The following is a 25,894-nucleotide window of genomic DNA, read 5'->3' on the forward strand; positions in this document are numbered from 1 at the left end:
AGCTATATGTGATCAGCACAGCAAGCAGAGCACAGTTACAATAACACCCAGAAAAGAAACAGTAATTCAGAGCATCTGCAACCTTTTTAATCTTGGAACTACTATCACTGGTAGATTAGTGTTTCAGCACATGCATGCATACCTGGTGTCGCTAAATAAACGGAAAAGCTATCCGGTGCCTCTCTTTCACAGGAGAAAGAAAAAAAGAAGACACCTTAAAGCTACGTTTTGCAGGGGAAAACACTCTCCAGTCCTCTTCTTTCCCCACCACCATAAAGAAAAGAAAAAATCCTATCTAACAGCTCTGAGCACAGTAACCCGTGCACCATCTGCAGACCGAACTACCTTTCTCCCTCAGGTCTGAGCATGCTCTGTCTGTCGGCAGTGTCCTATCGCTCCAGCTGGCTCACCTCAATTTGTTAGCCTCCCAGAGGTCAGCCTTGCATGCAGGATGATTTGCTGCAGTATTCCTGCAAATCCCCAAAGGGTGGCCACACTGAAACAAACACTATCATGCCATTTCACAAAGCTGAGCATGTCTTGGGAGACAGACAGAAAACTGGTTGGGGGGGGGGGGGGATGCATTTTAGAAATCCTGCTTCTAGATATTATTAACGCCACTACTACTCCAAACACTTCACACAAAAGAACAAAACAATAGGAGAGAAAGAAAAAAAAATGCCCCTTGCTAGAGGATGTGAAAGCCATTCCGCGTGCTTTCTAGCAATTCTCTTGGCATCAGGGAAGTGGTTTCCCAGCTGCGATGGTCAGCAAATGGCTTAGTATTGAACAAGGCTGTGAGTGCCCTCCTTCAGAGATCCAGGCAACCGTATTTTTGAAATCAAATTCTCTTTTTATGGTGGAAACAGTAATTCCTAAATACAAAGGCACAAAAATGAGACAGTGCTTATAAGAGTCTCTTACTGCATCCAAGCTGAAGGTCATGGAGGCAAAAGTGTCTTACACCAATCTTCTCAGGAGAGCTTGAACCTTTGGGGACTGAGCAGCTTCTTGAAGATGGCAAACCAGGCAGTACCAACTAGGAACACTTCAAGTCCTAATGCCACAACTGGATCTACATGCAGGATCAGAAAAGCAGCCCAGTTCTGCCCATGGCACTCCCCAAAAGGCTTGTGGCAGAAGTCACACCACTGAACACAGTTATTAGGAGTGAGATCCCAGCCCTATAGGGACACACTTGCAGAAAGATCACAAGGAAACATACGAGGCTTTCTGCAAATGTGTTGTCCATATATTTGCAGGATACTTTTTGTTGATTATCTGGGAGGCTTTTTCCCTTTAAGTGAGATCTAACAGGTGAATTAAGAATGATGAAAAGGAGAAAAGTTCTTTAACACCCACGTGTACACATCTATATAGATACTCTCAGACGAAGAGCAACCATTTTACATAAAGAAAACCAGGAGAGCATCCCTAGGCTTACATTCATGTCAGGAATTATCCTCACTATCAAAATGAAGAAGTTTAAATGGTTCTGTATTTAAAAAAATGCAATTAGGTAAGATACAGGGTACTCAAAATTCTTAACTAGGAGAGTCTGGCAGCTACATGGGTTAGCATGTTACCTAAACTCTCACTCTAAACATGCATCACAGACAAGCTGGTGTCTCCAGCTTCTTACCCTCCCCAAATCATGCTGGAAGTGATCTGAGGGAGGGGATAAATGGATTTACGGCATCTGTGGTGTTTCACTGCACTATAGAGTCATGCTACCTGGGCTAGTTACTTTTGACAAAGTCTGCGACCACCTCTGTCCATGGGACATAGACATGTTTGGGACATGTCTGGGACCACCTCTGTCCGTAGGACCCCAGCCCCGAGAAACCTTCTGTTTTCATGCAAGAAGGCAAAGCAGCCCTGCCAAATTAATCTGAGGTAAGTGGCAGGCTGAAGCATTTGCAGGGCAGTTAGGGGTTATACACTTTCAATCACAGTAGCAATAGAGCCCAATATCAAGTACTGCAATACCCTGCAACTTTAGGGGTGAGGATCCACCAGTGTTTCAAGTTATTACAGGTGGCAGGTCGCTCATTCACCACCAAGTACCCTGAATTTACTGAAGCCAGGACTTCCCCCTGGGGAAGGCCACTGCATGGGGACAACCTGCAATCTAGGGTTGTACTTGGGTATCTCCTCCTCCCTCCCAGGACACTGATCCGCTGCCTCAAAATAAGCATGTCCCTCATCCAGCTTCTCCTGCCTGCTGTAGCAGAGGCAGTGCTTTCTCTGACAGAAAATGAAAACAGGGTAGTCCTGAGGCAGAGATCTAGCAGAACTGGGAGGCATAAAGCAGCCCCAAGAAAATTACGACTTGTCCCATGCAGGACCCAAGACCGCTAGCCTGAATATAGCCACCATCAGAGCTGAGAAATGCAGGTCTCATTCAGCATCACACATGCTTAGAAATGCAGCAATACCATGGTATTTATAACCTTGCATTTCTGAGTACGAGTTAAAAGCCAAATACAGAAGAAAAATAATCTGAAAGAAACAAAGAATAAACCCAAATAACGTTCTGCAAAATCAACAACAGGTTCTTGACAAAGCTATACCTTCAAAATGAGCCTGCCAGCATGATGAATAAACACAACTGTTGTATCTATTAAATTAGGGCATCACAGAAGTAAGAGAGACATTTTCTCATCTCCTGCTCTGGAGTGCCACTTTTACACCTTTGCCTTCTTTCCCACCTGGAAACACTAAAAACCACTAGGATTGACAGGACAAGGTGCCATCCACTTCAGTACTCTCCCTCCAGGTCTGTGGCACCTATTCCACAAACAAAAGGTAAGTTTTGAACAACAGCATAAGCCTATGCCGCTCCTGTCCTGAGAGGATCCCAAAGAGACACTGGTCAATCACAGCTGCTTGGGGGAAATAAATAAATAATAAAAAAAGAGGAAATAGAAGAAATCCCCTTTTTGGCAGGCCCACCCAGTGTCCCCAGCCTATCCTGTTGTGACTAAGGATATCCACAGTCACCTTTCTCTTTTTAGCTCATATCATTGCCCTCTGGTCCCTCTGAATGCAAAGGTGCTGTCTCAGGTGGAACAAGCTAGATGTTTTTCCTCGGAATTTTGAAAGTTGAGGAGTAGAGTTAGATTTGTAGTTGACTTCGGTTGAGAAAACACATCTTGACTTTGTGTTTTCCGCACTCCAGAAAGCTCCACTGCATGACCTAGCTTCCACTGATGCTAACGGGAGCCTTTCCACCAACTCCACAGATCTTCACCTCCACTTAGGGACTTAAATGGTGGGACCTCTGATAACCCAAAGGTACTGTGCTGGGATCCTTATCTTAGTCAAGCTTTGATTTTAATGGAGAAGAAAGTACAACATTTACAGTCTGGTCTTCTATTTATGAATAAGCTTCTTCACTACACCTGGAATGGCGTATATGCATAGATTTCAAAGGTACAATTTATCACATCACATGGAGTTGGATAGTTTAATCCTAGTCTTGAAGAGTGTACTATTGTCAATCTGCCACACCACAAACTTAAAAAAATACATCATTAAAGGGGAGAAAAAAAAACATAATTAAATAAATCCAACAGCTCTGAAATAATAACTGTCTATTACCACCGCTGCACCATAAGGCACTATGTGTGGCAGCCCCAAGCTCTTCTCAAATAGTCAGCACCAGTAGCACACTGCAAGTCTGTGAGGTTTGAATAGGTTTTCTTGGCTCAGACCTTAAGAGTTTGATAAATATTTAATACCCCTCATAAAGTTGCAGCCTCCAAAAACAATGCCACAAAAGAAAAATGGTTAACATTTTTGGAACTCCTAAAAAACAGTACAGCACAAACAATACTCAGCAAGCCAGCAAAGAAGCCTGAATAGATCCCTCTTGGTTTAGGACTGACAAAGAGCAGGTAAATCATTATTTACTGAATCTTTGCCTCACACGTACATGTTGCAGGGGTGCCTGCGTCACTCCGAGTAACAGCATTTATTATTTATAGTCCCAGAAGCACGCTCTATAAGAAATTGTTCTTCCTGCAGTGCTTTTCAACCAAAGGTGCATCTCAATTTTAGAGCACAAAAAAATTTCATGCCTGAACTGACAAAAGAAGAGTCCTTGTATTGATAAACACACAAGGAGACAAAGGAAGTGTTGGGTTTCTGGACACCAAGATTGCAATACCACCCACAGAGGATGGCATTTTGATTCTGCAGAACCTAACATTAAAACTGATGTCAAAAGGACAGGACTTCATCCAAATATTGAAAATTCCTAAGCCAGAATATGCTTTGTCAGGGAAAAAGGTATTTTTGAAGAGTATCTCAATGGCTAAACCCCACTTTGCTCAACTGCTGCATGACATACTCCCAGGCTTAAGAGATGTAGGATTCAAGTTTTACATAAATAGTAGGTTTACAAAGGTGTAAGTACGATCAAACACATTTCACACACACGCTTAGGTTACGTGTCTCTACATCAACCTGACAAATTCATAGCTATTTATTCTCCTCTACAGATATGTGCATATTTTATACATATAAAATATATACCTGCTATGGAAAAGCACACTAGCTAAACTATTCACTCTAACAATCCCTCCATCCCCATTAGGAACCATCCTAGCAGCACCGCAGGAACATACTGGCCTGTTCCTGCAGCTATATGCAATGTGTGTTCAGATGAATGGCATGGGAGAGTCACCTGCTAGCTTCCAAGGTAGGACACGGCTTCAGTAGCTGTTCTGACCCAAGCTGGGTGTCACTTGGGCTCTTTCAGGTTCACATTTTGTCATCAGTAATGCCAGGTCAGCAGGGTGACACAGATAAACCAATTCCCTCTCCTATAGCTATGCCAACTGCGTATCTGCAAATGTAATTAGTGCCAATGCGTCTGTAAAGGAAGCAGAGATAATTCATGCTCATAAGAGCAGCTCGGTAAGTAAATGATGTTCACCTAGACTGACATGAAAAACCAAGGGTAGATCACTACCTGCGAGAGCCCTAGGTATTGCTCATGGCCTCACCATGGTGCCTCCCATAGCCCACTACTTGTTAACTCTTTTCGTTTAGGTGGCAGTAAGATCATCTGCCCTCGCTCAGACAACACTGTAATATTAGGCCTTTATCACCACAACATCACCTGAAGAAACACACGTCCCATTTTACAGATGAAAAGATTGAAACTGTCAAAGGGATCTGGGTAGGACACGCCACACCAGCAGCCTCAAATATGGTAGCAACTTCCCATGAAAAACCCACCAACAATCAAACCCTCCTGTGTACCTGAAGGTTGTATTCATCTCCATGGGTTCCAGGGCTGAAGACAGGAGTGAGAGCCTCCAAGACCACAGGTGATAGTTTAAAGGACATAGAGGATTACGTTATCAGCTCTGTCACTGTTGCTCTGAAAGAGCTGCTGGCAGAGCAGCCATAAGCCTGACATGCTCTGCTCCCAGCACACCTTCTTCCCAACTTCTATCCCCACCCACATTTGCCATGCAGAGGGCCACAGGGCCTCCTGCATGCCTCGGAGACCCTCTGCAGCTACAAGTTGGCTGAAGTTGGAGGCCCTGTCAGCATGAACTTGTTCTGAGAAGGGTGGCGGAAGAGTCCCTTTTTCCTGTCTGTTGAGACAAACAGAGTAGTCATAACCAGCAAGTCTCATAGACATCTTAGGAAATTAGGATGCTAATACAACAGCAAAATACAGTTGTTGAAAGGAAAAACATCCTTGAATGTGAACAATCCTAGGGGCGCCAAGGTACGTAAAAGAAGAAAAATAACTGCAATATAAAACTTGCATTTTAGGCTAAACAACAGAACTGTCCGGCACTTTGATGGATCTGTAGGGGTAAGCAACAAGTGTGCAGAAGTATCCAAAGGACAGGGCTTAAGATGTCCAAGCATTTCACCGCCTTCACTAGATTATGCACCTGTTTGCAAGTGGGCTGCAGTTGTTCCAGAACTGATGAGAACATCTCAGTTCACAAGCAGGATTACTGCAGGACTGTTCCCCGCAGCTGCCTTTACCCTAAGCTTCCATTTTGTGCTTTCCTAAAAGCCCTGGAGAACAACAACCTACAAACCAAAGCCCTAGTACTTCATGGAAAGAACTCCACAAGGAGGCAGCAGCAGCGTCTACAATCTTGATCAAAACAGCAGTTTCGATCCAAGCCGGAGCGTGTGCTTCAATTAGCCAGTCTCTGACAAATGCCTGGAGGTGCCTAGCACAGCAGCATGACAGGAATGTAGTTCAGAGCCAAGGTAAAGAAGAATTTAAATCAAATTAGGGGAAATAAAAAGGTTTACTGCCATTTTGAGTCCCAAAATTGCAAACAGATTGTTTTACCTCCAACAGCCCCTGCAGCCACACCTGGACACCATAGCCTCACAGCTTAAAGGGATGCAGCCAGCATATAACCCAACCCTATTCATATGATAGTAGTGTAATATTAACAACTGATAGAACTGAAGCACAGTATTATGCATATAATATATACACATCCCAGAATACTGAAGGAACTGGCTGACGTAGTTTCCAAGCCACTCTCCATGACATCTCTGGTGAAAAGGGTAGAAAGGAGGACCCTGTGAACTACCGACTTGTCAGCCTCACCTCTGAGCCTGGGAAGTTCATGGAACAGATCCTCCTAGAAGCTATGCTAAGGGGCATGGAGGACAGGGAGGTGATTCGAGACAGCCAGCATTGATTCACCAAGGGCAAATCCTGCCCAACCAATCTAGTGGCCTTTGATGATGGAGTGACTACATCAGTGGACAAAGAGCGAGCTACGGACGTCAATCTGGACTTCTGTAAGGCCCTTGACACAGTCCCCCACAACATTTTACTCTCCAAATTGGAGAGGATGGGTGGACTGTTCAGTGGATGAGGAATTGGTTGGATGGTTGCATCCAGAGGGTAGCGGTCAACGGCTCAATGTCCAGATGGAGATCAGTGACAAGTGGCGTCCCTCAGAGTTCCCCTCAGGGCTCAGTTTTGGGGCCAGTCTTGTTCAATATCTTTACTGATGATCTAGACAAGGGGATTGAATGCACCCTCAGTAAGTTTGCGGATGACACCAAACTAGGTGGGAGTGTTGATCTGCTTGAGGGTAGGAAGGCTTTACAGAGGGATCTAGACAGGTTGGATCAACGGGCCAAGGCCAATGGGATGAGGTTTAATAAGGCCAAGTGCTGGGTCCTGCATTTTGGTCACAACAACCCCAGGCAACGCTACAGGCTTGGGGCTGAGTGGCTGGAAAGCTCCCCGGCAGAAAAGGACCTGCGAGTGTTAGTGGACAGCCGACTTAACATGAGCCAGCAGTGTGCCCAGGTGGCCAAGAAGGCCAATAGCATCCTGGTTTGTATCAGGAATAGTGTGGCCAGCAGGAGTAGAGAAGTCATCGTGTCTCTGTACTCGGCACTGGTGAGGCCTCACCTCAAGTACTGTGTTCAGTTTTGGGCCCCTCACTACAGGAAAGACATTGAAGTGCTGGAGCGTGTCCAGAGGAGAGCCACCAAGCTGGTGAGGGGTCTGGAGAACAAGTCCTATGAGGTGAGGCTGAGGGAACTGGGCATGTTTAGTTTGGAGAAGAGGAGGCTGAGGGGAGACCTCATTGCCCTCTACAACTACCTGAAAGGAAACTGTAGAGAGGCAGGGGTTGGCCTCTTCTCCCAAGGGAATAACGACAGGACCAGAGGAAATGGTATGAAGCTGCGGCAAGGGAGATTTAGATTAGATATTAGGAAGAATTACTTTACTGACAGAGTGGTCAGGCACTGACACAACCTGCCCAGGGAGGTGGTGGAGTCACCATCCCTGGAGGTATTTAAGAAACATGTAGACATGGCTCTTCAGAGCATGCTCTAGTGCCCAAGATTATTGGTTTGTGGTGGGGTGTTGTGTGTGGGGTTGTGGGTGTGGAGTTTAGTTGGTGGGTGCTTTTTTTTTTGTGTGTGTGTTTTTTTGTTTTTTGTTTTTTTTTTTTAATGTGGTTGGACTCGATGATCTCAAAGGTCCCTTCCAGCCCCTAAGATTCTGTGATTCTGTGAGTTCCATACTGGGACCAGTACTGTATAATATCTTCACCAATGACACAGACAGTGGGATCGAGTGCACTCTCAGCAAGTTTGTGGACAACACCAGGCTGAGTGCTGCAATCGACATGCCTGAGGGACAGGATGCCATCCAGAGGGACCTGGACAAGCTCAAGAAGTGGGCCAATGTGAACCTCATGAAGTTCTACAAGGCCAAGTGCAAGGTCCTGCACCTGGGTTGGGGCAACCCCTGGTATCAATACAGGCTGGGGGATGAAGGGATTGAGAGCAGGCCTGCTGAGAAGGACTTGGGGGCACTGGTGGATGAAAAGCTGGACACAAGCTGATAATGTGCGCTCACAGCCCAGAAGGCCAACTGTATCCCGGGCAGCATCAAAAGAAGTGTGGCCAGCAGGTGAAGGGAAGTGATTCTGCCCCTCTACTCCGTTCTGGTGAGACCCCACCTGGAGTACTGTGTCCAGCTCTGCAGCCCTCAGCACAAAGACATGGACCTGTTGGAGCAGGTCCAGACGAGGGCCACAAAAACGATCAGAGGAATGGAGCACCTCTCCTATGAAGAAAGGCTGAGAGGGCGGGGGTTGTTCAGCCCGGAGAAGAGAAGGCTTCGGGAAGACCTTATTGTGGCCTATCAGTACTTAAAGGGGGCTTATAAGAAAGATGGGGACAAGCTTTTCAGCAGGGCCTGTTGCAATAGGACAAGGGGTAATGGCTTTAAACTAAAAGAGGGAAGACTTAGACTAGATATAAGGAAGAATTTTTTTATGATGAGGGTGGTGAGACACTGGAATAGGTTGCCCAGAGAGGTGCCCCATCCCTGGAAACATTCAAGGCCTGTTTGGACAGGGCTCTGAGCAACCTGATCTAGTTGACGGTGTCCTTGCGCATTGCAGAGGGGCGGGCCTAGATGATCTTTAAAGGTCCTTTCCAAGCCAAACTATTCTATGATTCCTGGATACTCCCTGCCTCTAGTGTAACCACTTACACTGATGCTAAGGGAGCACAAAACATCTATATTCTGGGTTGGCAGCATACCCCAGGGGTGCTAATATTCATGTGAAAATTCAGAACAGAGTGCAAGGTCTCATGAATCATCTAAAATAACTTATACTGGAGCAGAAAAAAGGGTGTTTCCTGACAGCATAGGCCAATGGACTGAAAAATGTCTGCTGGCCAATTTAAACATTTCCTTAGAATTGTTTTTCAACCAGTACTTAAATACCCTCGTCTGACTGTCCCCATGGAAAAGAACAATTCATATCTTGTCTCTCATCTGATTACAGTATCATCAGAGGGCCCAGCAGAGCAGTAGTAACACAAGGCTGTGGGCCAGGCATTTACTGTTTCAAATGTTGCTCTGAGAGCTACCGCTGCTACTGACAGGGGGAAGAGAAGAAAGCAATATGAATCATCTTTCTCAGCTTCAACGTGAACCACTGCACGCAACAGGGAAAGTGTGATGAATACACTGAGTTACTTGTACAAAACCATTCCAACTCCTCCAGGTGTCATATGCAACAATTTACAGTTCAATAGCTAGGACAACTTCTTCATGCCCTTGTCAGCTTGAAAATTCAGGGAAGGACTTTTGAATCTAGGCATATTTATCAAGGGCACAGCAGCAAGATGAAGAGGTTCAAGTCTGATTTAATTTTTTTTTTTTTTATAAGACTGGCTGTTGTATTTATTTGAATAGTAATAAAAAATAAGGTGGTTAATTTTTGCCCCATAAATCCCACCAATAAATCAATGCATTATTTCCCTACAGCCCTCCTTCTCACACCACCTCTGTGGAGGTTACAACAGCCCCATAAACAGCTGATATGACATTTAATACACACAAGAGGGTGAAAGTTTCAGAGGAAAAGCGGAAAGTATCTGTTGGGAGGGGAACATCTGCAAACCTACTGACATAGTTGCTATTCACTGGTGGCCCTTTGATGATGGGAGATTCCTTACCCAACCCTGCCACAGCAGCTCATTTCTGTTCCCTTCCTTTCCACTGGCAAGATCTGCTGCCTCTGTCGAGTCAAATGCTGAGTCAAGTATTTGGCGATGAGAATCTCTTCAAACAACTGAAGTGTAACCCAGCTGTCACTGAGAGATCAATATCAGTATCAGCAGTATCAGCTCGATAAACCAACTGCTGTTTAAAACAGCTGCACCTAACAACATCTGCCCCGTTCATTATGTACAGCTCTGGATCCATGTGCAGATATTTGCAAAGCCAAGAAGAGTGGTCTTTCAGCTACTTTACATAGTATTTCAAAACATGAAGGGCACTGCAGCCAGCATCCTACATCAAGATTTGTGTCCCCACCTCTAGGCTTCTGCTAGCTTTGCTGCTGATGCAGCCATTCTCCACAGAACCAATCTAGCCATTATGAAAGCCCTGCAGCATTATTCAAGCACCGGGAGGAATGAAGCAGGTCTGAACCCTCTCATTTGGCAAAGAATTCCCAAGATGAGCCCCAGTAAAAACGTACGTGCTGTTACACCCATCATCCTCAAAGAGGAAGTTTCTTGTGACCTTGGAGGAAAGACAAGACTAAAATATACATATATATTGGCCATAGGCAGTGAGACCCATCCCAAGTCTGGAGGGGTCAGAGGTGGAAGACATGCATCATCCCAGGCAGAACCTTCCTGCCTCGGCTCATCCAACTCCACCTTCTCCATGGCAGAACAATGTACTCATAGTCTGTCCTGGAGGCTGACAGGAACAGCCTGCTGAGGTAACCAACCTTTCTTCCCAGACAAAAGGATTAAAGCTACAGCCACAGAAAGCTCCTCTTGCAACTACGAAGACTCAAATCTGCACCTGTATTAATGCAGCAAGTATCTGAAAAGAGAAAGCACCTAAGGAAGAGGTTGAGGACTGACTAGAAACAGCCATCTTGCTGAGTGATTTAAGGTTAAACAAAATAACCACCATTTCTTTACCACCAAGGTGATGAAATACACTAAAATAAAAACTAAAATATACTAAAATGAAACCCCTCTTCTCTAATTTATTTGAATATATTCAACGCTTAAAGACAAGCATGTACCTAAGATGTTCCAATGGGACAAAGACATGCACATAAATTAAGCAAGGACTAGAGCACTTTTTGAATAATAACGTGGCTTTGTGACCCCTGTGCTAAATATATATAGAGGTATATAATACGTATGTATGAGTACTACAAAATTCATATAAAATATTATAATTAATATATAGACTATATATTGCTCTTAAGTTTATACCTGCATTAAAAGATGATTAATCAGTGGCTTTATAAATTTAAAGAAATTAATTTCAACAAGGTCCTGGCTTCCCAGCTTTAGTTTTATACCTCTGACACAATCGTAACACAGTCAGAAAATGAGAAGCTGCAAAGCCTTATATAAATGTGTGTGAATGTGTCCCAGATAACCTTACAGGAGAAGGGAAGGGGAGTGCAACTCCAGTCTTTTGTTTTCTATTAACTCTCAGGTCTCTGCATGAACATGAGTAATAACCTAAGTAGTAAAGAACGAACAGCCAGAAGCAAGGAGCAGGGGTAAGAACAAATCATTAAAAAGTGATAAGAACCAAGGGCCCTAACTTAGCTAAAGGCGGTAAAAATGCATACACACAGGAAACCACCTCATGTCTCCTCAAAATTAATCTGGTCATATAGTTTTAGTGCTGAGTAAGTGACTGCCTCAGCACACCACCAGAGTGTCTGTTAGAAAGGACAGTATTTCATCTATGTGCTTAAAGGTCTGATAACCTATTTTCCCAGGTGTGTCTCTCCCTCCTTCTAAAAGAGGAAATTACACAGCAAATTAATCTTTGTGCACCTTTTTATTTTCCACCCCTCCTCCCCTTCCCTCCCTCCACTCCTCCCATCCACTGTGAAAGGTAAGTGGGAAAATATGTATGGTTCACAACAAAACTGAAATAAATTCAAAACAGCAGGAACAGCCTGAGTATGGTTTGGCTCACACAAGTGAGCTTAGGATATGGGGAGTCAGTGCAAAAAAAAAAAGAGGTCACGAAACTGTTGTGACACACCTTCCTGGAGAGGGCTTTTTGTCCACAGGGGTATGTGTGAAAGGCTCATCTGCCTGGCGAGAAAACACTGGAAACTAATCTTGCCAGTGCAAAGGGATTGCAATTTGCAAACCATCAACAACCCACTCAATTTACATTACAGGTGGGAGAGGGGAAAAATGAACGGCAAACTAAGACACAAAGCAATTCATGGTGAACTCATCTGCAGTGCATCAAAGGCCCATCAGTGACTGCACCATGCAATGGACTGTGGTCATCCTGTAACCACATTTGATTGTCTACCTGACAGAAGCAAATGCAAATCCCATCGCATCCAGGACATCATTGACTATATACAGCACCCCTCTTCAGAAGAGGCAACCCCTACTCCCAAATTATGGAGGGTTTTTTCTGGGACAAAAGAAGGGAAAGAGACAGATGGTTTCAAATTCCTTCAAGGCATATTTTACACAGGCTGTGCTTGAATGTTTCATTGGCCACCAGTTGTCCAAAATTCACATACAGCTTAAAAATACACATGGGTTTCTGAGCTTAAAGAAATCAGGGTCTAAACTCTCAGCTGGCTACCATGCTCAGAATAAAACACATTCACACTCGTACACCACTGAAGGGAACCAAACTGTCAAGAATAAGTGTTATTCAGAGAACAGCATGCAAAAGTGGGTCCTAAAACATAATGGGTGAAATTTTAGCTCCAAAAGCAATGAAAAACTCACAGCATAGCTTTGAGAAGAATGTAGCAGAACCATCCCAAACAGCCTGGTTCTGAAGACTCTAGAAGGGAAGCTCTGAGAAGGAAGAGCAAAGCTTATTTCTCAGTGCCAGTCAAAGACTTCATAAAGCAATCTTTGAAAAACTATCTACATGGTCTACTGATTCCTATATCAGAGACCATAACTAGATGAATAAGAAAGATCTGTGTGGAAGCCCGCTTCATACAAGAGGTACGTAGAGCATGACTAGGAAACTTATAATTCCTTGGCTCCATGCAAGCATGGTCCTAGCATTGACACAGCTCTAGTAGTAAAGAAAGAGATGGGTCTCTGAAACAGAAGTAGCCTATGCCAAATTTACACAAGGACTTCCAATCAAGGACCCAAATCCCAGAATTCAGCTCCTCTTTGCTCCACGAACAACAAAGATGATCAGACTTTAGAGACATCTTTCCCTGCTATTTACCTGACAACAGTTTAAAACAGAGACTGTATCACACCCACTGTCTCTCAAGGGCAAAAATACATGTGTAATCAAATTGTTAAGGTAAACCAATAAAAAGATGGAAAGGAAACTAATGCCATATACAAAGAAAACTTTGCAACCAAAAAATGAAACCATTTTTATTGAGAATTGCATTTTCTCAGTTGAACTTTAGCAAATAAGCTGGATGGTACAAAAACCACTTTTTCAGAAATACAAAAAAACCTTCTGTTATCAAATAAACTCTTATTCCCTCTCATCTTTAATCCCAATCTACACATATGCCAGCTCCACACAAGAACCGAGCAATCCTTGTTTAATATCAAAACACCCGTTGGCCCCATTTCATGTGTGTGGTCTTCAGAACATCTAGCAGCTGAAGGAGGAGTTCCCGGATGCAACTGTGCAGAGGAGACCAGCTGTCAATAATTACCGAGATCTCTGTTTCAATTTTACAAGGCAAAGTCAAAGGCCAGGAGAGAGGAGGACACTCACATGTGTGTTTTGAAAGGAAAAGGCAAAATATTTTACAATGGAAAAGGGAAACATCAGTTGGTTCAGATATAAGTATTGTGCAGCACAGCCTCTTGTAGGTATGCCAAAGCAAGCTTTGGTGCATAAGACAGTCAAATGGCAATGAAAGGTGCAGGCAGGATGGGAAAAGTTAGTGAAACTTTTAAGCTGTTGGTGGAAAAAGCTTTAAGAGCTGAAGGGGCAAATTATTGACCCCTTCGCTTACAAAGTATTTCTTAAGAAAACTTCAAAGTTAAGTCCAAATAGACAACTATACTTAAACTCAGGTGCATCTCTTCTCAAACGTAAACAAAGCAAAATAAAAGAATATATAAGACATAGGATTGAAATAAAAAGAAAGAAAGAAGAAAATAAACAAGTAGGAAGGGAACAGAGAACAAAAAGATGACACACTTGGGCAAAGTACATGCAGCAGAAGAATGAGCAACCTTCAAAGACTGCTCCAGAGAAAAAAAAAAGACCTGACTGGGAGATTATCTTTTTGATCTGTGCTTATCAATAAAGCACCATGGAATTTCCAATCATGAGTCTGAGACCTCATTGCGCTGTATGAAGTAAACAAAATCACTTTAAACACAAGAGATGGATGTGAGAATTGCAGTGCCAGCTGCAATGCTGTGGGACCAGTTGGAGGTAAATCAGTGAAAATGCTATAAATCAGGAAAACTCAGCTCCTGTCTCTCTTTTAGAGTCTCAAGGACACAAGAGGGATGACATCTAATTCAGCACCAAAAACCCCATTAAAAACATTTCCATTTGTACACACAAATGATGTCTCCCCTCCCAGTTAGAATGCAAACTCAAATCCAACAGGAAGGGGATAGATAACTTCACACCACCAGGAGCACACACAGAGCACCCAGAGCAGAGAATACACTACTTTCTTGGAAAGTACATATGCCATTGAATTAAAAGGAGCAAGCAAACTGGCATGAAAATGAACTAAAGTGGAGGAGAGAAAACAGAGCCAAAAAGAGTGCTTCTGCTAAAGGACAACTAGTGTAAGGACCAGATGAAGAAAAGATCTAGACCTACTGCACACTGCCATCGGCAAGCAGAAAAAAAACCTCCAGTCCTCCTTTAGACACTTTTCCAAGAGGTTTCTCTCTCAAGTTGGCGGAAAGCAAGCCAGTGTACAGAGCTTCAGTCCAAAGGCTTTTACACTGGGCAGGAGGGAAAGGGGTTCAACTGTAAATTATTGAAAATTTATACATGTTTCCCTGTTTGCAAAGGAGGAAAAGTTACACACTCCCTAGTAACATCTTCAGCCTCTTCTAATGCTTCAGCCCTTCCAGGCAGAGGCATCACACTACCATACCACCTACTACAGACAAGGTGTTCTTCTGCTCATGGTTAGCAGACATGGGCAGTGTGTGAAAAGTGTGTAGGGGAACTGGATAGATGCACTGCAAGGTAGAAAATGCCAAACCATTAGGGTTTCTGTCTACATCAGTTCACACTGTAGAGTCAAGGACAGTAATGCAGAAGAGCAACACCCACACTGCTCACAGACCGCTCTTCCAAGTGACTGGACAAGGCTCATTTCCTTTTCCTACTTCAAGTCACTAAAACAAATCAACCCTCCTTTCATAGCAAAAGCTTTCCTTACCTCACACAGCATGGTGCCAGGCAGACAGACCCAGTGGAAGCAATGCTTGTGCTTAGATTTAAGCACATGCTTAATGCCTGGCTGGATCAGCACATGCAATCACACATCCTTGTGGGCCATGGATTTGCATTCTTACACATCTTTAAACTTTCCAGGACGTGTAATTTATCAATCTGCTGTGATAAAGGATGGAAATACCCTGCTCATTCTAGCTGTTATTACACTGCAGAAAACAAAAATAAAGATTTCTCAACAGCAAGGCAGAAGACAGCAATATCCCTTTTCCCTCTCTGATAATTTAGCTATAGCATATCCTTGAATCAGAAAAAGGGAAAAAAAGATTCAAAGGGAGAAGGAAAAAAAGTGGGGGAAAAAGATACTTACTGCAACAGAGACAATGAAACAAAAAATTCATTTGTAGATCACATATGAAAAGAACATCTACATTAAATATGAACTCAGAAGAACAGACTAGGATAAATCCATATGCGGTTCCAGGTATTTCAGCCAAAATATGGAAAATACACAATAGTCTGAGTTTATGAAGGGCTTAGTTTTATCACTACTATTTATACACACTTTATTGGTTCACTTTAGACATATCACATACACTGTACACATACTATAAATACAAAATGCATAGCAGCACACTTATGTGTCACAGAAACAAGACTTTAAACCAACAGACTTGAGTGCTCACCGACTTTAAGAGACAACAGCCCCCTATTTTTTAACACATTTCTAAATTATATATGGGCTGTGTATCCCTCCAGACAAACGAACACTGATAAATTACATTCTGTCTCTAGCCAGGCACTTCAAGTAATCTCCACCCTCCCACCTCCTCGTCGCATGAAATAAAGATGAAGCACAGCACAACGTCAATCACATTGCAGATCCATTCAACAGCTGCCTCTGCCTGAAACAACAGAATAGATGGGTCAAGATCTTCATCAGACTCCGCTACCAGAAGCTGAAATTTTGGCTGCAATGGACTCAGGCAATCCCATAGCACCTGAGGGTGCTGGCTAGTACATACCCTACGCAGCCAGACTGCGTCCAGCTCCTAAGTTTCTCCCAATGGGATTGCTCTCCTTCCTAACTGACTTTATCTTTTATGCCTGGACAAGTGGTTTCAGCTACATCTGTGAACTGCGATATGTTTAATGAACAGCACAGTGTGCTCCGTGACCTGGCTGCTCCCCAGCCATGCGCCTGCAGGAAGAGTATTAAGCCCACTGCATGTGCTTGAGAACACACACCCTGTTTCCAACCAGCTTCATTACCCTTTTCCCAGCAAGCTCGCCCAGAGTTAATTTAATGCGTTTAAGGACTGAAGACCAGCCTCGCCTTCCCTGCAGTGCTATCAAACATGTTACAGGCAGAGAATTTGGCCATATTCCATCTATGGGGTTTCCTCCAAAGTCCACTTCTTCTGACAATACCTGAGCTGATGCTCGATCAGTACAAGAACAGTGTTCTATGCAACACAACCTACCACCGCTGCGGAGAGCTGCTGTACCCTCACACTGACCCTTGCAAACCCCAATCCCTCCCCTACAACAGCACAGGAGCTGGATCATTTCCAGGTCTCCTTATCTGACACTCACAAAGCATGGAACTGCCGAAGATCCGAGTGTAAAACAGTGGTTACTTTTTTCCAGGCTCTACTCGCCTGGTCCGCTTAACACAACATCTTTCTACAGCTACAGAAGGGCACTCGCAGTCCCCAGGCCACAAAGTACCACCAGGGACACACGGGAGTAAGTAGAGGCAAGTAAATGCTTTCCAGCTTCTTCCTTAGCGACCTGCAACAAGAGCCCCCTGAGCTTGGGGACTGCCATCTTCAGCTTCAAACTCCCATGGAAGAAAGTTTTTTTCCTTTCCAAGGATGACTTCCAACTTCATCAACATTTACTCAGGATTTAATTAGCAGGAGGCCCAGTATAACGGCCATGGCTTTGAGAGGGAGAATGGGGACACTCTGCGCTCAGGACCATACCTGAACATGCCTTTGCAGTGTAATCCCATCTCTGTTTACAGACAGGCTTCCTTCCAACCCATTCATAAGCACCTGTACTATGCTTTCTACCAGTACTATATAAATTAAGAACCTTTAAAGTTCAAACACAAATCACTTCCTTTACTGATCTGGCCAATTAAAAAATGAAGAATGATAACAAGTTGTGAAATTTATCTCGTCACTAGCCTAATTGCTACTCTGGGCTTCAAATTATCCAGAAAAAAAACGAGGGACAAAACTGAACTCTTTACAACTTGTTTGGATTCTGGTTTATAAAGTACACCATTATCGTTGTCAATGTGTGAGGAAATGCGATTGCACTGTGGACCTCTACATCAAAAAACCCTGCTTTAATTAATTATTAGAGTATTAAACCAGCAAGAAAAGAATTACTGTAGTTATTTCAGAGTTGCTTGTTGCTTTCATACATGGGATCTGCCTGCAAAGGTTAGAACTAATTTGCTAAAAATCTTAGTTCATTTTACTACAGAGTTATTAGGATATTAGGATTTAGGATTAGGATACCGGGATACTATGATTATTAGGATACCTAGTGGTATACTAATAAAACTAGAAGCATTCTGAGATCTGCTTTCTAAGGAGGGACTGAGGAAAGATTGAGGAGTAAAGGAGGAAATAAAGACTGTAATTTAAATAAGTGTGAAAGTGTCTACAGATGGAGAGTTAAGGACAGAGAAAGATTAAGTGAGGAACCCAGTGTCAAAGAGGAAAAAACAAAACAACACAAAACTAGGAGTGGACTAGAAACCTTCCAAGTTTAATTATAGTACCTTAGGTGCACTTAAACGCACTTGGTTTAAAGTTCACTTATTCACTTTTCTTTACTGAAAAAGCCAGCAACAGGTACCAGAAATGAAACCCCACCAATCAAGAGCAATCAAGGTTACATTTCTAAGGCTAACTCTGTTCCCCTTTTCTTTCACCCAAGCTTCCAACTTCCCATCTCAGGGCTGTCAGTAGTTGTCAGCACATCATATGAGAAACTCATCTGAACATACAATATAACTTGACAGGCAATACATCAGAAAACCTAGATGTGACAACGGCAAATTCCACCAGATGGTCCTGGATCATATCCATCCATTAAAAAAAAAAAATGGAAAGAAAAAAAAAAAACCACAGAAAAACAGAATTTTTGAAGAGAAGAAAAAAAAAATTGCTATATGCACTGTTTCACCCTTTGTCCTGTCCATGCCAGAAAAGGAGACACACAATAGATCCACCTCTTGTCCTCACCAGCATGTCCTTAATATCGATATGTGTATTTCATCCTCTTACCCTAGGAAAAGGCTTCTAAATAAAGATGCCACTCCACTAAAAGGCAGTATGTTCTAGTAATAACAGTGCTTTCCAATTGAGAAAACTCTTTCTTAATGACTCTGGTGCCTGGTCCTGCTCCAGCACCAACATGATCTCCAGGTACACCAAGCCCAAGCTGTTAGCCCTGGGAGTAGCTGTGAACTTGGAGCACTTTTGAGACTCCTTGTTTGCCGCCCTCCCCAACTCCCTGTTGCTCTTGTAGGTGGCACAGATTCTGTTTGGGTTCAGGCCGCTGACAAACCTCATCAACTTTTGCAATGGCCCTTTTGGGAGAGACCTCAGATTGCCTCGTCCGCTGTCAGCCACATAATCCTGGGAAGGCAGCTGAGACTTGCAGGTCAAACACTGTCCAGGCCTAACCTCAATGCAGGTAAAATTGCCTTTGATACACACGAAGCTCAAACCACCTCCAGCAGGTATGGAGCACAACCTGCTCCTGATTCTGGCCTCAAGCCCACACAAAACACAGTGCTAAGGCAGGCATGGCATCAGGTCAGGACTCTGTGCTACCCTCTGGGAGGTCAGCACAGTTCCCATGGCACAAAGCACCAGGCTGAGAGGCAGCTCTGGGGTTAATTTACTGCCAGGAAAACGCTGAAGCTGTCACTGTTCTTCAGATGAACATCACCAGCTTGGCCACAGCAGCAGCTCGGCTGGGACAAAAGTGACAGGCCTATGAAACATAAATCAAACCTGCGCAGGCTGTCGCTGCTCAAGCGAGACCTTCAGGGACACCATTCCTTGCTCCTGTTCTGCCCCTGCCTTCAATAGCTGTTTTGCTCTGTGAAAAGTAATTGTGTGTAACTGGGAAAAAATACCGTGTATCCTTGTACTCCCAATTACACATGCTTTGAAGTAAAAGGCATTTAGTCAAATGTATTTTAAATCAGTAAAGGAAGTAGATGTGAATGTGAATGCACAGACAGAACAAAGATAGTGAATAACACAGTGTTATTTTACCATACATTTAACAGGACAGGATAGTGCTTCAAAGTTATTAAAAAACCTGAAAGCTTCTTTGAATACAAAGCTGTGACTGTGCTGGAAAGCAGATCTACTCTCTGCCAGTGCACAAGCTGCACTCCACAGCTCAGGACTGAAGAAATCTCTCTTTGGGTCACTGTGGCAAAATCACTTTCCACCAAGAAAATAGACTCAGACTTTAACAAAGGACTATTTCTGTATATTATAAATAACTATTTTCCTTCCCCTAAGGAAAGCTCCTTCCATTATAAACCCTCCTTTGCTGTTCAATCAAGTGCACCCATTCCTGAGTGAGAAACACCTGTGAGGGGGAATACTCCAGAGCACTGGACTGGTGGGGAACTGGGCGACAGTCATGCTTCAGAAACTGCAAGTGAGTGGACTGGGCTCCAGAGATTACTAATGAAAAGAGCTTTTTTAGCAATGGCTGATGGCTACTCACAGAATTCTGCAGAAGCAGTTTGTTATCATTGTCACCTTTAGCACAGAGAGGAAGCTACTTTTACATCAGGGACCTGAGAACAAAAGGCTTGCAAAAAAGTCAATTCTCCCCTCCACCTCAAACTTCAACAACAAATACCGCCCCCCCCCCCCCTTTTTTTTTTTATACTCTATCTTTGTCATTTTAACATCAAAGTCAGTGACATTTTCAAGTTTTGCTGTTACGTACCAGTGGGGTTTCAAATATTAAAATGGACACCACCTCTTTAGTGGAGCGCCTTTTGTCATCTAAATGTTTTTCTATATATACTGGACTTCATACTAGACAAAACATCAACTTTCTACAAGACAGAAAAATAAACAACTTACTATTTAGTTGTTCTTAGCAGAAATACTGTAAAACAGAAGGCAGAAGAACAATATGCATTTATTAAAATTGGTAAAATGTCATCTCCTATTTTGATATTTATATCTCATTAGAAAAGCAAAAATACTGCAAATCAAAGTCTAAGAATCAGCTGTTTACTTTATTTATTTATAGGCATTTATATAGCACTCATCACCATAGCAACCAGGAACCTTTTTTTCTTCTTGTTCAAAGGAAAAGTTGTAATTTTGAAATGTGATCCTTTGATGTTACAGTGCAAATAGGTACTTACATCCTATGCTGCAAACATTTAGGCAGGTGCTTAAAGTACATGAATAGATCTAAGTCAAAGGCGTGGTTAAAGAGACAGAAACAGAGAAAGGAATAAGGAAAGGAACTGAGAAGCAAGAGGGAAAGAGTAAACGCTTTACTATGAAAATTCACAGCGCACTGGCTCCTACAATAAGCCATGACCTCCCCAGTGCTTTTTTCCTGTAATAGTATGTGACTGGTTCATGCGGCACAGTTCAATTAATCAAGAACGATCAACAAGTTCCCAATTTATGCCGAGGACACCTGTGAATATTCTTCAGCAGGGATTTCTGAGAGGATCATAGATTACAAATGGCGCTGCAGAGGGCTGCCTCTCTTTTGAGAGCAGAGAAGTCAGTAGCCTCACTTTGACTGCTACTCTCTTCCAATCCCCCAGCAATCAGACATTATCAAATTCCCACATAATTAATAGACCTTTTTAAAAATGCCATCTGCTCAGAAAACATCAAAGAAATGAGTAAATTAGAACATTGCTCCTGCACACACCATTATAAAATAAATTGGTATGTACGTCATGCAATTGCAGTTTCCCTGTGATACTCCTGGTGTGCACAAGCACACAACTACTTTTCAGACCCTCAATAACAGACTGAAATTGCTTTTATATTATTTCATCTGGTTGCTTTCCACCACCCTATGAAAATATACACACACAAAGTAGTACTTCAGATCCTTTTAAAAGCTAACGAACTTCTAATTGGGACTGAAAGATAAAAAGAAGAGATCTTTGGTCTGTTGTCATTTTGTTATATGAGGAAATTTTTATCATAAGGTCTCTCAAGACACAGGTATATTACCTTCAACTCTGCATTTACCTTGATCCTATACTCTTCATAAACCAATACTGTCTAGAGCAGAGTGTTCAGTAGTTCCTAAAGCAAACACATAAATCTTTACAGAAGACTGGTGGTTACTTTGTAGTCTTTTTTTAAGCTGTATTCTAAATAGGGCAGAAGCTGCATGTATGACAGGAGAAAAAGTGACAAGTTCCTTATCTGGAAAAGCACCAGCAGGCACTGTTATCAGAGCAGACCAGCTCTTTTAAAGTGGACTGATGAAGCTATTTTAAAAACACCTAATAACATCACAGAAGAGAATCTGATCTCTGCAAAGGTGAGCCGCACAGCTCGATACCCCTGGGAGGCAGCTAATGAAACTGAAGCTTGTCAGACACAGACTGCGTCCAGTAATTGGCTTTGAAAACTCACAGTTTAAATTCCACCACGCTGAGTTCAATGCCCCCCTCACAGCTTGCTCCAAGCGCAGGCAGAGTCAAGGGCCGTGTAGCACGAGCAAATGTGAGTGGCTGCCTTTCCACTGCCTGCACCGCCAGGCCTAGTCTGCAAGATCAGAGGGCAAAGAAAGAAACCTATTTTCCTCCAGCACCTCACACCTACCGGTTCACTGCCAGGACAGGGAGAGACAGCGGCGGGGGTAAGAAGGCAGAACGGTGTCAGAGCAGGTGGCGTGCTGATGGCAGAGGAGGGAACACATCCTACCACAGAAGGTGAAGGAAAGGGTGCAGACCTAAAAAGAGAAGGGAGAGAGTCCCATGTCATGCATTCAGCCAGCAGAACCACCAACCAATGCTAACCCTCAGGCAGTGCTCTGTGACGATTGTGCAATCCCCTTAGGCACAGCCACTGGCTTCACCAGGAAGGTGACCAGCAAAACAGGGGAAGTGTCACCCATTTTCCCAAAAATCTTCCTAGCCCACTCCTTCACAAACTTTACGGACCCACAGACCCATTCCACCCCTTGATCTGAACCACAAAACTGAATTCCGCGACCATCTTGGATAATGAACAAAGAAATTATTGTCCGACGGTGTGAGAAAGCAAAATTTTGTCGGCACAGCTAAGAACATTTGATCTGGTTCTAGCTCTGTGGTTTAATGCTCTCCTTTGAGCCACGTTCTTTTTCACGATTCTTCCTGCCTCCCACTACTTCCTAGAAAAATCCATTCCTTCACAGCCTAGATATGCTCCAGTTGGAAAAGCCATTTTAAATAGAAATCAGGTCTTCTGCTAAGAGAAGTCATCTATGGCTCTGTTTATTTGAATAAAACGACAGTTGTACTAGCGGAGGATCTTTAAGCCTCCATGTTTTAAAATACCTCCTAAAGACTTTGCTGTGCTAGCGCATAGGCCAGTTATAAAACTCTTTAAAACTCTGGGGAACAGTAACTAAATGTGCGGTACTGTCACAGGGAACTGTTTAAACCAACCGGGCTTACAGAAGACTTTAAAGCAACAATTTTTAAGAGAAGGGTGTGAGAATAAGGGGAATGAGACTAACCAATTTTCAGATGATTGAAGCAAACCTCAGTAAGTTCACAGTGAGATGCGACTCGGGAGATTAGAAATTTAACTGGAAAAAGATTTCCATATAGTCCATCCATTTTGTACATTGCTTAATAGAGAAAGGGTTCCAAGTAATTAGTCCCAAAACATTAACCAGGTACCTAAAAGTGCATGTTCATGGAATGCTTCACAAGTGTTGGAGGCTGAACTCCAGCTCTGATGACAGCTAATTAAAACACAAAAGTGAGACTCCAAGTAAAACTGCCACCTTGCAATCATAAACTGTTCAAAACGCGCTCTTGCAGAAAAGTAGACTGCAAAGCCGGTTTCTTGTATCTAGTTCATGCATTTGGTATGTAGCACGTTTTTGAAAATGACATTGCAAAATAAACACCCTGTCTTACAGATGATGTGTTTAGCATACATTAGATTTATTTTGGGGAGAAGGTCGTCCCAGAGAATAAGAGCTCTTCTGGTTCTCAGCTAAGTCAAGGCTTGAGCTAACAAGCCGATCTATCAGTTCAAGCATTTTGAGATCGCTATTAAAGGGAGCCGTTACTGTTTTATTACCAAAGTCAATATATTCGCCTGAATCAGCAGTCACCGTTTAAAAGTCAGCATTTGTCAATAGTTATACAACTATGATACTGGTGTGAAAACACCAATATGTTCCCTTGCCTTTACCAGTTGTTCAGATACAGTCATTATTCTCTTCACCAGAGAGAAGCATGCCTCTTCACTTTTTTTTTTTTTTTCTTTTTTAAAGCAGCAGCCATTATCTTAATAACTCATTTAAACATTGGGTTAATTGAGAGGGGCTGGAAGGAAGCAATGGGACACAAGTGGACCAGTAAGTCTGACCTCAGAACATGGATGTGCAACGCGCCCAGAGCTGACCTATACAAGAGAAACTTTTCCACCATGCTTAGTCAGCACACAGTAATTAAAAGGGGCAAGATGCGATAAATTCCGCATCCGTATCCACTGGGGCCAGATTCACAAGGACTGCTAAGCTTTCAAGGGCCGAAGACGGGTGTTCAGGGGGTTTCCCAAGGCGCTCAGCCATCAAGGAAAATTGTCAGGAGAACACAACCACATCTTTACTTGCCCTGGTAGGCTTGAAACCTGCAGCGTCTTTGACCTCTAGGGAGGTTATTTGAGTTGTAATTGAACCGCCTTTCTGTGGTGCAGGTTAGCTGCCTACAAGAACTAACCCTCACTGACGGCGCACCGGGCCGGACTGCTTTCTCTGCCCGCCTTTGGAGAAGAAAGGTTTCCACCTCCAAGGTGCCAGCCCCGCTCTGTGCAACCCCGGAGGGGTCCCGTGGACCACTCCCACCCCTCGCCCCGTCCCCTCCCCACCGCGAAGCCGCCGCCGACCACGACAGACATCGCCTCCCGGTGCCCCCCGCCTCCCCTTCACCCCCTTTCCCCTCAGAAAAGAGGCGGCCGCAACTGCCGGCTGCCGCCAACAGCCCCCTGCGGGTGCCGTGCCCAGCCCGGGCCGCCGCCGCCCCACGGCCGCCCCGCGCCGCCTCACCTGCCGCCCGCGGCGCCAACGGCAGCAACCACCCCCTCGGCCCGGCCCGGCTCGACCCGGCCCCGCCGCCCCTACCGCCTCCTCACGGCCTCCCCGCCCACCTCCGCCTGGCAGGCGGGCGCCGTCCGCTGAGGGGCCGTGGCGGCGGCGGGGCGGGGCAGCACCGCCTCCCCCACGCTCCCGGCGGCGGCGGGGAAGGGGCGGACGGCCCCTCGCCCGCCGTGCTGGGGGAGCGGCGGCGGCTGCGCATGCTCACTGCCGGGCGCCGCGAAGGGCATTGTGGGGGGTGTAGTTTGTGGGGAGCTGGGGCGGCAACGTTCCCTCAGGGTGGGCTGAGGTGACTCCCCGTCCGCTCCCGGCCACCCCTGCTCCCCCCTCAGCCCTGCTCCGGCATCAGCCGTTTCCCCCTCACAGCTTTCTCCACAGGCCTTGCCTCCCCGTCCAGTCAATGGCCTTAACCCCTCTGCTTCTCCCAATCTCCTGCATTCCTCACCCCCCTGCCTCTCATCCCCAAGTCTCCTTCAACCTCCACCTCACCCTTCTGCTGTCCTCCCAACACCTTCCCCTGCCCCTCAGGGTTCCTCCCTGGCCCTCAGCTCTTATCTGCCCGAGAGCCTCCATACTCGCTGCTTGCAGTCCCCGGCCTCTCAATTTCTTCCACTTGGAACATAACACACTGAAGCGGGGGGCAACCATCCTCGTTATAAGCACACACCTTTAAACCCACTAGGAAAACCTGACAGACAGCAGGCGTCTCCACCGGGGGAAGGTTCTTCCCACCAGGGGAAGTGCAACAGCAGCACCAGGTCACGTTCACCTCCACGGGATGGAGGCCCGCTAAGGTTAGACCTCACCAGAGGAACCCCAAGATTATTCCAGCTTGAATAAACCACCGAGGACATCCCGAGCCCAACACGAGAGGTCGAATCAGCCAAGGATGTGGAGACGCATGCGTACGGCATCTCTGCTCGACCCGGCCTCTCCCAACGTCAGCGGGGCTTTTCTCATTGACTTCGCTGAGGCTTTCGATTTCTCATGGGAGCTTTCCATTTCCACACCCACGCAGGGCTCTCTGACAATGAGAAGGACAATTAATGGTTTGGCCGCATCTTTCACATTAACTGGTGTTTGTGTGCATAA

At 44.5% G+C, this 25,894-nt stretch overlaps 1 protein-coding gene across 11 annotated transcripts in view; it reads right to left on the reverse strand.

The window, feature by feature from the left end:
* Positions 1-24,984, reverse strand: part of POMGNT2 (protein O-linked mannose N-acetylglucosaminyltransferase 2 (beta 1,4-)) — a 35,312-nt gene extending 10,328 nt beyond the window's left edge. For 2 of the 11 annotated variants that reach the window (XM_054191904.1, XM_054191901.1), the window contains exons 1-3: positions 24,755-24,981; positions 22,309-22,438; positions 20,581-20,605 (exon numbers count right to left, since the gene is read on the reverse strand). The gene's annotated coding sequence lies outside the window, so the exon portion shown is untranslated. Of the gene's footprint in view, positions 1-13,393; positions 16,342-20,580; positions 20,606-22,119; positions 22,247-22,308; positions 22,439-24,754 lie in introns of those variants that run through there. The other 9 variants (XM_054191903.1, XM_054191898.1, XM_054191900.1 and 6 more) reach the window with 8 other exon arrangements.
* Between the last annotated feature and the right edge of the window lie 910 nt (positions 24,985-25,894).

This window comes from Rissa tridactyla, chromosome 2, assembly GCF_028500815.1.
Source record: "Rissa tridactyla isolate bRisTri1 chromosome 2, bRisTri1.patW.cur.20221130, whole genome shotgun sequence".
Taxonomy (NCBI): Eukaryota; Metazoa; Chordata; class Aves; order Charadriiformes; family Laridae; genus Rissa; species Rissa tridactyla.